The following is an 11,196-nucleotide window of genomic DNA, read 5'->3' as shown; positions in this document are numbered from 1 at the left end:
AGTCTTGGCTACACGATGAATCCTGGCACTGGAGATTGAAATTAGGGTCTCACATATATTGGGCATAGGCCCTGCCAGAACTTCCTCTCATCCCTTCTTTTTATTTCTATGTAGCAAGTATTAATGTCTATCAACTCAAATAAAACCTCAAAATACCAACAATATTCTAAAGTTTAAAAAAGGGGGTAAGAAAGAAAAAAAAAGAAAAAAAAAAAAAACAAAAGAAGGGGGTATGGATATATCCAGTGTCTCGGAAACCGGGTGTGGTGGTACTTGCCTGTCATCCCAGACTGAGGAGTCAGGGATAAGGAGACCAATAGTCAAGGTCATCCTTGGCTACATAACTGGGGCCAAGATACAAGACACTTACTTTTTCAAGAAAAATAATTTGAGCCAGACGTAGTGGCTCACGCCTTTAATCCCAGCACTTGGGAGGCAAAGGCAGGCAGATCTCTGAGTTCAAGGCCAGCCTGGTCTACAGAGTTAGTTCCAGGACAGCCAGGGCTACAAAGAGAAAAAAAACACCTGTCTCAAAAAACCAAACCAAAACAAAACAAGAGCAAAAATCTTAATAACTGCTGGCTGTGGGTTAGATGGCTCAGTAGGTATACAAGCTTGCTGAGCAAGCCTGGTATCATGAATTGGATCTCCAGAACAAAAATAAAAGTTGTTGGGAAGCTTGGTGTGGTGCCTTGAGCCTTTAATCACTGCACTTTGTAGGCAGAGGCAGGAGAATCTCTGTGAGACTGGTCTACATGTTGAGCACGAAGACAGCCAGGACTACATAGAAAGACTTTGTTTTGCAGAGGAGTGACATCACAGTCTTCCTCTGACATCACAGGAATGCTGTGGCATGTGCTTCCATGCCAGCACGCATTAATAAAAACATGCTGACCTTGAAAATGACTAAAAGTCAACAAAAATCTTAATGTACAAAAATGTGTTCCAACTTTGAATTTATAACTTCAACTTAACTTTCTTGCCAATTACATTTTCTATAAGGACTGATTAACATTTAATGTAATTATTCTGTAAAAACACATTAGTGCCGGGCGTGGTAGCGCACGCCTTTAATCCCAGCACTTGAGAGGCAGAGGCAGGCGAATTTCTGAGTTCAAGGCCTGCCTGGTCTACAGAGTGAGTGCCAGGACTACAGAGAAACCCTGTCTTGAAAAAAACAATAAACAAACAAACAAACAAACAAAACCACGTTAGTATTTTCCAATATGTGTAATTTTGAAGACAAAACTCCTTGGTGGGACTGGAGAGATGGCTCAGTAATTAAGAATGCTTGCCTTGCTAGGGTGATGGTGAATGCCTTTAATCTCAGCACTCAGAAGGCAGAGGCAGGCAGATTTCTGAGTTTGAGGCTGGCCTGATCTTCAGAGTGAGTTCCAGGACAGCCAGGGCTACACAGAGAAACCCTGTCTTGAACAAATATCAAAAGAGAAAAATGTTATTAACATATCAATGTATTTCTCCTTCCTCTACAAAGAACATTTATGAAGATAGTCTGAGAGGGTAGAGTGAGCAAGTCTCCTACCTAGTGGGCTCTAGGGAGAGTAGACAGGAAAGGATTCAGATAGTGACACTCAGTGTACTTGATGCCTATCACACACACACACACACACACACACACACACTCACACACACACACACACACACCAATCTGGTCTAACTAACTCCATCTTATTCCTCTCTGGCTAAAGCTTATGGTGGTACCCTGAGATGTACTTTGGGATCATTAGACTCCTTTTATCTGTTTTCCCTATTTGATTCAAATTCATTAAATCTTTTCTCTTTGCCTTCTTTCAGTACTCTTTTAAAGGTGGTGATGGTGATGGTGGTGGTGGTGGTGGTGGTGGTGGTGGTGTATGCTTGAAGCTGTCCGAGGAGGCCAGAAGAGGGTGTGAGAAATCCCTTGAGCTGGAGTTACAGGGCCCTGAGAACCGAATCCAGGAAGAACATCCCGTGCTCTCACCCGCTTAGCCATCTCTCCAGCCCCTGGCACCTTTTCTTTAGGTGATCCTTTGGGTCAGGTGACAAGACATAGCTTTTTTGTGGTTTCTGGAATCAGTCTTTTGCCATAAAACTCTGGTTACAGATATAATCACGCAAAGGAGAAAAGATAGGCTTTAATTTAAGTTGAAATTTAGCAATAAGTACAGTAGTTTCTTTCACTTGACCAAGGAAAGCTTTTTCTGGGAATTGTACTTATCACAGACAATGTAAGCAGGCCTTAGAGGTGCTGGAGTTTGAGAGGCAATAGAAACAAAATTATTTTTCCTTGGGACAAGGTCTATGTGGCCCTGGCTGTCCTGGAACTTGCTATGTAGCTCAGGCTAGCCCCAAACTCACAGAGATCTGGTGCTTCTGCCTCCTGAGTGCTGGGAATTAAGACATGCAGTACCACCTCCAGCTTCTCCTCAGGCTCCATCCCTGGCTTTCCGCTGAGTTTTCACCACTTTTACAGATAACGTGCCTGGATTGGTGTGTGCCAGGGAATCTTTCACCACGCAGCTACTGGGTCATGGTGAGAGGTAGGTGCAGGTGGTGGATGGGACATTAGGAGGCTGACACTGCCAAGCGGATGCACAGGAAAGACGGCACCCACCTCTAGGTTTGGTCTGGACTTAACATTTATGGCCATGACTGGATCTCACAGTGGAGGGTTAAACCTCAGAAGGAGGCCATCCAATTCTGGGCTCTGAAAACTATCTCTAGGGGAGGGATTTGCACTGAGTCAGCTTGGAGAGAACTACCCAAGGCCCCATCTATGCACGCCAGTGCTTCTCACCCTTCCGAATGCTGCAACCCTTTATACCGTTCCTCCTGTTGTAGTGACCTCAGCCAGAGAACTGCTTTGTTGCTATTCTATAACTGTGTTATGTATGAATCGTAATGCAATGATCTAAGATGGGCACATCTGATATCTGACCCCCAAAGGGGTTGAGAAACACAGGTTGAGAACAGCTGATCTAGACTAAAGTAAGGCCACGATCTCCTCACCACTGCAGCTTAAAGCTGGAAGGATGTCATAGACCCTCTGGGTTAAGGCTGCGTTGGAGAGCCACAGTCCCTCTGTATCCTCAGGTTCCTCTCCAGTGGAGAAGACTTGCAGCTTCCGACTGTTGGGCTCCACCTGGCACGCTGTGCTATGGTCTGAGGTCTTGAAATCCCTATGCCTAGAGTTTGTGGAGATACTTCACTGTTCATTGAGGGCTTTTCTCCAAGAGCCCAGTTACACAGGATTTGGGGTATAACACAGTTAAAAAATGAGTGGTGTGTGTGTGTGTGTGTGTGTGTGTGTGTACGCCTTTAATCCCAACATTTGGGAGGGAGAGGCAGGTGGATCTCTGAGTTTGAGGCCAGCCTTGTCTATATAATGAGTTCTAGGAAGCTAAGGCTACACAGAGAAACTGTGTTTTAAAAAGATAGGTAGATAGATAAATAGATAGATAGATAGATAGATAGATAGATAGATAGATAGATAGATAGATAGATAGATAATAGCCTCACTGTAAAAAGTAGTCTTGTAAAGCAAAATGGTGCATACCAGTAATCCAAGTACTCAGGAGGCCAAGTTAGGGAGATTTCAAGTTTAAGGCTAGCGTCGTCTTCATAGGGAAGCATCATATTTACGTAGCCCAGGACAACTTCCTGGTCCAGTCTCATGAGTGCTGGGCTTATAGCTGTGTGTTCCCACAGCCAGCCAGCCATGTGCATTCTTTCTTTCTTTTTTAAAAAAATTTTCGAGACAGGGTTTCTCTGTGTTCCTCTGGCTGTCCTGGAACTTACTCTGTAGACCAGGCTGGCCTCAAACTCAGAAATTCGCCTGTCTCTGCCTTCCAAGTGCTGGGATTAAAGGTGTGTGCCCCCACGCCCGGCAAGTGCATTCTTTCTAAAGAACAGGGTGTCTGCAGAGATACAGGCATGCACCGTTGAGTCTGTGAGAACACAACCTGTGCTCCTGCATGCATGTAGTGTTTGCCAACGATGACGGCCAGAAGAGGTGTTTTCTTTCTTTCTTTCTTTCTTTCTTTCTTTCTTTCTTTCTTTCTTTCTTTCTTTCTTTCTTTCTTTCTTTCTTTCTTTCTTTCTTTCTCTTTCTCTCCCTTCCTTCCTTCCTTCCTTTCTTTCTTTTTAAAAAAGATTTATTTATTATTATATCTAAGTACACTGTAGCTGTCTTCAGATGCATCAGAAGAGGGCGTCAGATCTCATTATGGATGGTTGTGAGCCACCATGTGGTTGCTGGGACTTGAACTCAGGACCATCAGAAGAGCAGTCAGTGCTCTTAACCGCTGAGCCATCTCTCCAGCCCTCTGGTGTTTTCTTTCTGTTGTGATAGAACACCCTGACTAAGTCGATTTAGGGAAGAAAAGATTTTTTTTTAGTTAAAAATTCCACTCGGGTTATAGTAACGTCCTTGCAGGAGCTCGAAACAGTCCCCAGTCGAGAAGACAGAGACTGAACGCTCAGCCCACTCTCTACCCTCACGAAGTCAGGACTCATTCCTACCCTCTCATACTTGTTTGGTCGCTGGAGAAATGGAGATCCAGGTATCCCAACCACTCCATCCTTGGGACGGCTGTGGAACCATCTATGCCAACCCCTTAAGAAGAGCACAGGAGAAGAAACACAGACGTCATTTGTCATCCTGTCTCCTCGGCTCTCCTGCTGAGGAGCACCAAAGTTCATAAGCATCAACTTCAGTTCCCAGGCCCACCGTTGCACAGCTCTGTCAATCCAGTGAGTTGCTTATGATTCCTTTTCTCCTGTGAGAGATGCAGCTAATAATGCTGGCAGTGGCCAGATCTTGACTAAGATACCCTGTGCAATGCCTCTTGTGCCATCCTCTGATGCCTGGGTGCCACATGCCTCTGCATCCTTCACTCCGTTCACGAAGGTCCACACTGAGACTGTGCCCCTTGGTAGAATACATAAGAGATCAGTGGATTCGCAGTTGATGACAGGAAACTGAAGAGTGATTACCCTCCCTCCATCTGATGGGCTCTGGTGTCTGATGATCATGAACTTGTTCGTGTCATTTTTCAGAGCAAGTGACCTTGCAGCTTCAAAGTACAGGCCAGTGACCTCGAGCTCACTAAGCACCTGCTACCCCATGGTTTTCATCTTCATCCCAAGCTGCTATGATCGTGATGAAAGCCCTGCCAGCCCAGAGTGGAGGGAGCGAAGTCCATTAACTTTTGATCAAAGACAGGTTCGTAGATCCATCTCCTGTACAACAGTTCATCCCCACCTCTCTGATGCTTATTATGACGAGGCTCTGGAGGGGAAGAAATGACTTTGAAGCTCCTCAGACTTTTTGCTTTTTAGACCCTGAGATGATACGTTGCCAACACAGGGACATTTTAACGTTTTTGTTACATTTACCTATTTTGTGTGTGTGTGTGTGTGTGTGTGTGTGTATGTGTGTGAGTGCACATGTGTGCATGTATATGTGTAAAAGGACAACTTGTGGAAGTCATTCTCTTCCCCCATGTGAGTCTAGGTGATTGAACTCTGGTCCTCGGCTTGGACAAACACTTTTATGTACTAAGCCATTTCACTGGCTCTGCAGGGAACTTTATAATAGTATTTTACACAGTAAAGGATAACATTTTAAAACTGGAGACAGGGTTTCATGTGTCCCAGGAACTCCAATCTTTCTATCTCTTTCTCTCAAGTGCTGGGATTAGACATGAACAACAGCCTTTCAGGCTGTACCTTGCCTGGGCAACTCTATTTTACAGACAACGCTTGCCTCCATTTTAGTGCAAATGCACAGGCAGAATGGATCTGAACTTACACACACACACACACACACACACACACACACACACACACACACGAGCGCACTTGCATGTGGGCACCACCCACGTGAGGCACAGACTGACCACTTATTCCAAAAAATATGAAGTAGGCTGGGACTATTTGAGAACACAGGCACATTAAAAATACCTCAGCAGCTGGGTAGTAGCGGCACATGCCTTTAATACCAACACTCAGAAAGCAGAGGTAGGCAGATCTCTGTAAGTTCAAGGCCAGCCTTGTCTACACAATGAGGTCTAGGACAGCCAGGCCTATAAAAAGAAGCTCTGTCTTAAAAAACCAAAACAAACAAACAACCCTACATACTGTGTGCATTAAAGGACAAAAAGGCATACGTTTTCATGTGTCCCCAAGGCTCCAGACTAGCTTGGCCCCCACTGCTAATATGGTTTCCTTGAGTTGCCATCTGTCATCCATGTGTTTGACCCAGTTCTCCACAGTCCTGTGATCTTGTACGTCATATCTATGACTTCCATAGGGAGTAGAACTCGGGAGTAGATTAGTGGCTTGCCTCCCTGTGAGATGTAAGTCATGAGGTATCTGGAGAAGTCGCTTAGTGATTAAGATCACTTGCTGCTCTTGTAGAAAACCAGATTCAGTTTCCAGCATCCATATGGGAGCTCACAATGATCTATAACAACACCTATATAAGATCCAACGCCTTCTTCTGTCCACCATAGGTACCAGGCATGTGCATGGTGTGCACACATACCCACATGCAGGCAAAACCATACAATACATTTAGCATGTTTTAAAAGCTGTATCTCTAAATTTTATCAGTATTAGGATATGAAGGGGATGCTATCAACAACTCCACATGCATAAATTCAATAGCTTACATAATCAGTCAATTTCCTCAAAAATAAAGAACCATAGCAACCAATTCTTAGCCAATAGGACAGAGATAATTGGAATGCTTTTATAATTTTTTATTTTATGTGCATGAATGTTTTGCCTGCATGTGTATCTGTGTGCTGTGTGAATACCTGGTGCCTGGAGAGGATAGAAAAGGCCATTAGATCCCTTAAAACTGTAGTAACAGAGGGTTTGTGAACCATATGAGGGGCTGGGTAATGAACCCCAGTCCTCTGGAAGAGCAGCCAGTGTTCTTAATCATGGAGAAATCTCTCTAGCCCTGAAACAGATTTGAATAGTCAAATGATCATTTAAAAAAAAACTATTAAAATGATTGTTTAAAAAAAAAAAAACCGTCCCAGACACTATTGTGGATGCCAAGAAATGCATGCTGAAAGGAGCCTGGCTGTCCCCTGAGAGGCCCTGCCAGAGCCTTACAAATACAGAGGCAGATGTTTGCAGCCAACCATTGGACTGGGTGTGGGGTCCCTAATGGAGGAGTTAGAGAAAGGACTGAAGGAGTTGAAGGTGTTTCCAACCCCATAGGAAGAACAACAATATCAACCAACCAGACCCCCCAGAACTCCCAGGGACTAAGCTATCAACAAAGGAGTACACATGGCTCCAGCTGCATATGTAGCAGAGGATGGCCTTGTCATGCATCAGTAGGAGAGGTCCTTGGTCCTATGAAGGCTCTACAGATGCCCCAGTGTTGGGGAATCGAGGGTGGGAAGGTGGGAGTGGGTGGGTGGGTGGGTGGGTGGAGGAACACCCTCAGAGAAGCAGGGGAGGAGGTGGTGATAGGGGGTTTCCAGGGAAAGGAGATAACATTTGAAATGTTAATAAAGAAAATATCCAATTTAAAAAAACAACCCACACACATCTGTAGTCCCAGCACTTGGGAAGTAAAGGCAGGAGAACCAGGGGTCCCAGGTCATTCTCAGCTACACAGTCATTTCTTGGTCACCTTGGGCAATAATGAGATATGAGATTCTGTCTCACACAAACAAAAAAAGAACCAGTAATTATTTTTTTCCTTGGTCCTATGTTTTGTTTTGTTTCTTGATAAGTTTTCTCTGTGTAGCCCTGGCTGTCCTGGAACTCAGTTCATAGACCAGGCTGGCCTTGAACTCAGAAATCTGCCTGCTTCTGCCTCCCAAGTGCTGGGATTAAAGGCGTAGGCCACCACCACCTAGATTAGAAACAGTAATTTTAAAAACACTTTAGAAACAAATCTTCAGGGCTGGTGAGATGGCTCAGTGGGTAAGAGCACCTGGCTGCCCTTCTGAAGGTCTGGAGTTCAAATCCCAGCAACCACATGGTGGCTCACAACCATCTGTAACAAGATCTGACGCCCTCATCTGGAGTGTCTGAAGACAGCTACAGTGTACTTACATATAATAAATAAATCTTTAAAAAAAAAAAAAAAGAAAGAAACACATCTTCAGGTCTGGCTGATTGATTTCACAGGACAATTCAGCCAAATGCTTGGATCAGAATTAATGCCCATTCTCCAGTGTTTTTCAAAAAAAACATAAGAATCGGGACGTTGTACAACTTGTTTTATGATGCTGGAATCAACCTGATATTGAAGCCACCTGAGAGAGAAAGCAGGGGAGCAGGGGGCTGTGGTGGTGTTTACTTGTAATTCCAGCACTTGAAGTCAGAATTACCACAACTTCAAGGCCAGCCTGGTTCCAGGTCAGGGGCTACAAAGTGGAGCTCAGTCTCAAAAGAGGGAAAGAATGTGAATCACAGCCCAGTACCTTTTGTTTTTAATTAATTAATTTTATTTATTTATTTATTTTTATTTTTTGGTTTTTTTTTTTTTTTTTTTTTTTTGAGACAGGGTTTCTCTGTATAGCCCTGGCTGTCCTGGAGCTCACTTTGTAGACCAGGCTGGCCTCGAACTCAGAAATCTGCCTGCCTCTGCCTCCCGAGTGCTGGGATTAAAGGTGTGCGCCACCACGCCCGGCTGTTTTTAATTTATTTATCATGTATACAGAGTTCTGCCTGCATGGATGCCTGCAAGCCAGAAGAGGACACCAGATCTCATTTTAGATGGCTGTAAGCCACCATGCAGTTGTTAGGAATTGAACTCAGGACCTTGGGAAGGGCAGCCAGTGTTCTTAACCTCTGAGCCATCTCTCCAGCCCAGCCCAATATCTTTTTACAAGCATGAGCATAATAAGCCAATATGAAAACAGTGTTACTTCATGACTGAATTACGTTTTTCTAGAGATGGATAACTGGTTCAATGCTTGTAAATTAACCAGTGCCGTATACCATATTAACAAGCTACAAAGAAAACCTACACAATAATACTAATTGATCGTTAAAGTATGTGATATAATCCTACACTCATGCATATCAAAAATTTCCAGCCGGGCAGTGGTGGCCCACGCCTTTAGTCCCAGCACTTGGGAGGCAGAGGCAGGCAGATTTCTGAGTTCGAGGCCAGCCTGGTCTACAGAGTGAGTTCCAGGACAGCCAGGGCTATACAGAGAAACCCTGTCTCGAAAAAACAAAACAAAACAAAAAACAAAAAACAAAACAAAACAAAAATTCCTGGAAATACAGCAACAGGAAAGAGTTTCCTTAATCTGATAATGAACATCCATCAATTTGTCTATCCACCCATCCATCTATAGATATATATCCATCTATGAAACTTTCAACCAACAATACCATCCTTAAAGACCAATCGTTTTCCCCCAGAAGTCTCTGTTACAATTCCCACTAAACAGAGTATATAAGAGCAGAGACAAGGGGGCTGGAGAGGTGGCTCAGGGGTTAAGAACACTGACAGCTCTTCTGAAGGTCCTGAGTTCAAAATCTCAGCAACCACATGGTGGCTCATGACCATCCGTAATGAGATCTGACTCCCTCTTGTGGTGCATCTGATACAGTGTACTTACATATAATAATAAATCTAAAAAAAAAAAAAAGAGCAGAGACAAAGGTCAGGCAGAGAGGCATATGGACTAAGGGAGTGGGAACAGTTCTTCCATGGTCACAGGATTGGTCAGACAGGACTATAGATTCAAATACACATTTCTTCCTGCCATTTATAACTGTTGGGGAGGAAAATTAGTTTTCTCGAATGAAGTGACACTGGGTGTCCTAATCACTGCAGGGTGGGCCTCATGTTCAGGAGTAGTTGACGTATAATGTACTCCTCAGTTTGTGTGTGCTTTTATCTCATTACAGTCTGGTATTTTTGGTGTGTCTGGGGGCGGGGGCTGTTTTCCTGTTTTGGGGGACTTTGTTGATATATTAGGGTTTTGTTTTTTGAGAAAGAACTTAAAGTTGGGTGGGTAGGGAGGTGTATAGAGTCTGGAAGGAGTTGGAAGAATATAATCAAAATAAGTTTAAAGTTAAAATTTGTTTTAAATAATATATATTTATATGTATAATTTATATACATCTCATCAAAGAAGCTTCAATTTGACACATTTTTCAAAGACCCCTGAATGTCCTGAATGTCACTATACACACCAGGCTGGCTTCAAAGTCACAGGGACCTACCTGTCTCTACTTCCTGACCTCTGGACTGACTAGTGGTGAATGCTGCTACCCTCCTCTGCCTGAACCTTTAAAAATTAGAAAGATTGCAACCAGGTGGTGGTGGCGCACGCCTTTAATTCCAGCACTCAGGAGGCAGAGGCAGGCTGAGCTATATGAGTCCAAGGCCAGCCTGGTCTACAGAGTAAGATCCAAGACAGCCAGGGCTACACAGAGAAACCCTGTCTTGAAAAAAAAAAAAAAGACAAAAGACAAAAGACAAAACAAAGGATCTGGCTCGTAGTTGAGTAATAATTTCTCCACTCACCTTGACAGACAGTAAAACCCAAAAGGCTAAATAATCTATCTCTGCTCCAGAATGTGGTGTAAGGGTGAAATGTACCTGGTGCCAAGTGACTGGGTCCTAACTGCTCCTTCATGTCCCAGGGTAGTACTATCATCCCTTTCTTTCTTTTTTTAAATTTTATTTTATTTTATTTTATTTTTTGGTTTTTCGAGACAGGGTTTCTCTGTATAGCCCTGGCTGTCCTGGAACTCACTACCAGGCTGGCTTCGAACTCTGAAATCTGCCTGCCTCTGCCTCCCAAGTGCTGGGACTAAAGGTGTGCGCCATCATGCCCAGCTCTATCATCCCTTTCAAAGGCTTTCCTAACTCCCTAAAGTGTACATCTGTCCTCCTTACACTTTCGCACATTTTTTTGTTATGCAAGCCATAACAAAATATTGTATATTTATTTTTTAAAAAAATTTATTTATTTAATATACGTAAATACACTGTAGTTGTTTTTAGACACACCAGAAGAGGGCATCTGATCTCATTGCGGATGGTTGTGAGCCACCATGTGGTTGCTGGGATTTGAACTCAGGACCTTCAGAAGAGCAGTCATCGCTCTCTGACCCACTGAGCCATCCCTCCAGTCCTGTATATTTCATCATGTATTTACATAATGTCTTTACCAAACTGTGTTTTCCGTGATGACA

This window comes from Mus musculus, chromosome 12 (genome assembly GCF_000001635.26).
Source record: "Mus musculus strain C57BL/6J chromosome 12, GRCm38.p6 C57BL/6J".
Classification (NCBI taxonomy): Eukaryota; Metazoa; Chordata; class Mammalia; order Rodentia; family Muridae; genus Mus; species Mus musculus.
This window is presented reverse-complemented; position numbering follows the sequence as displayed.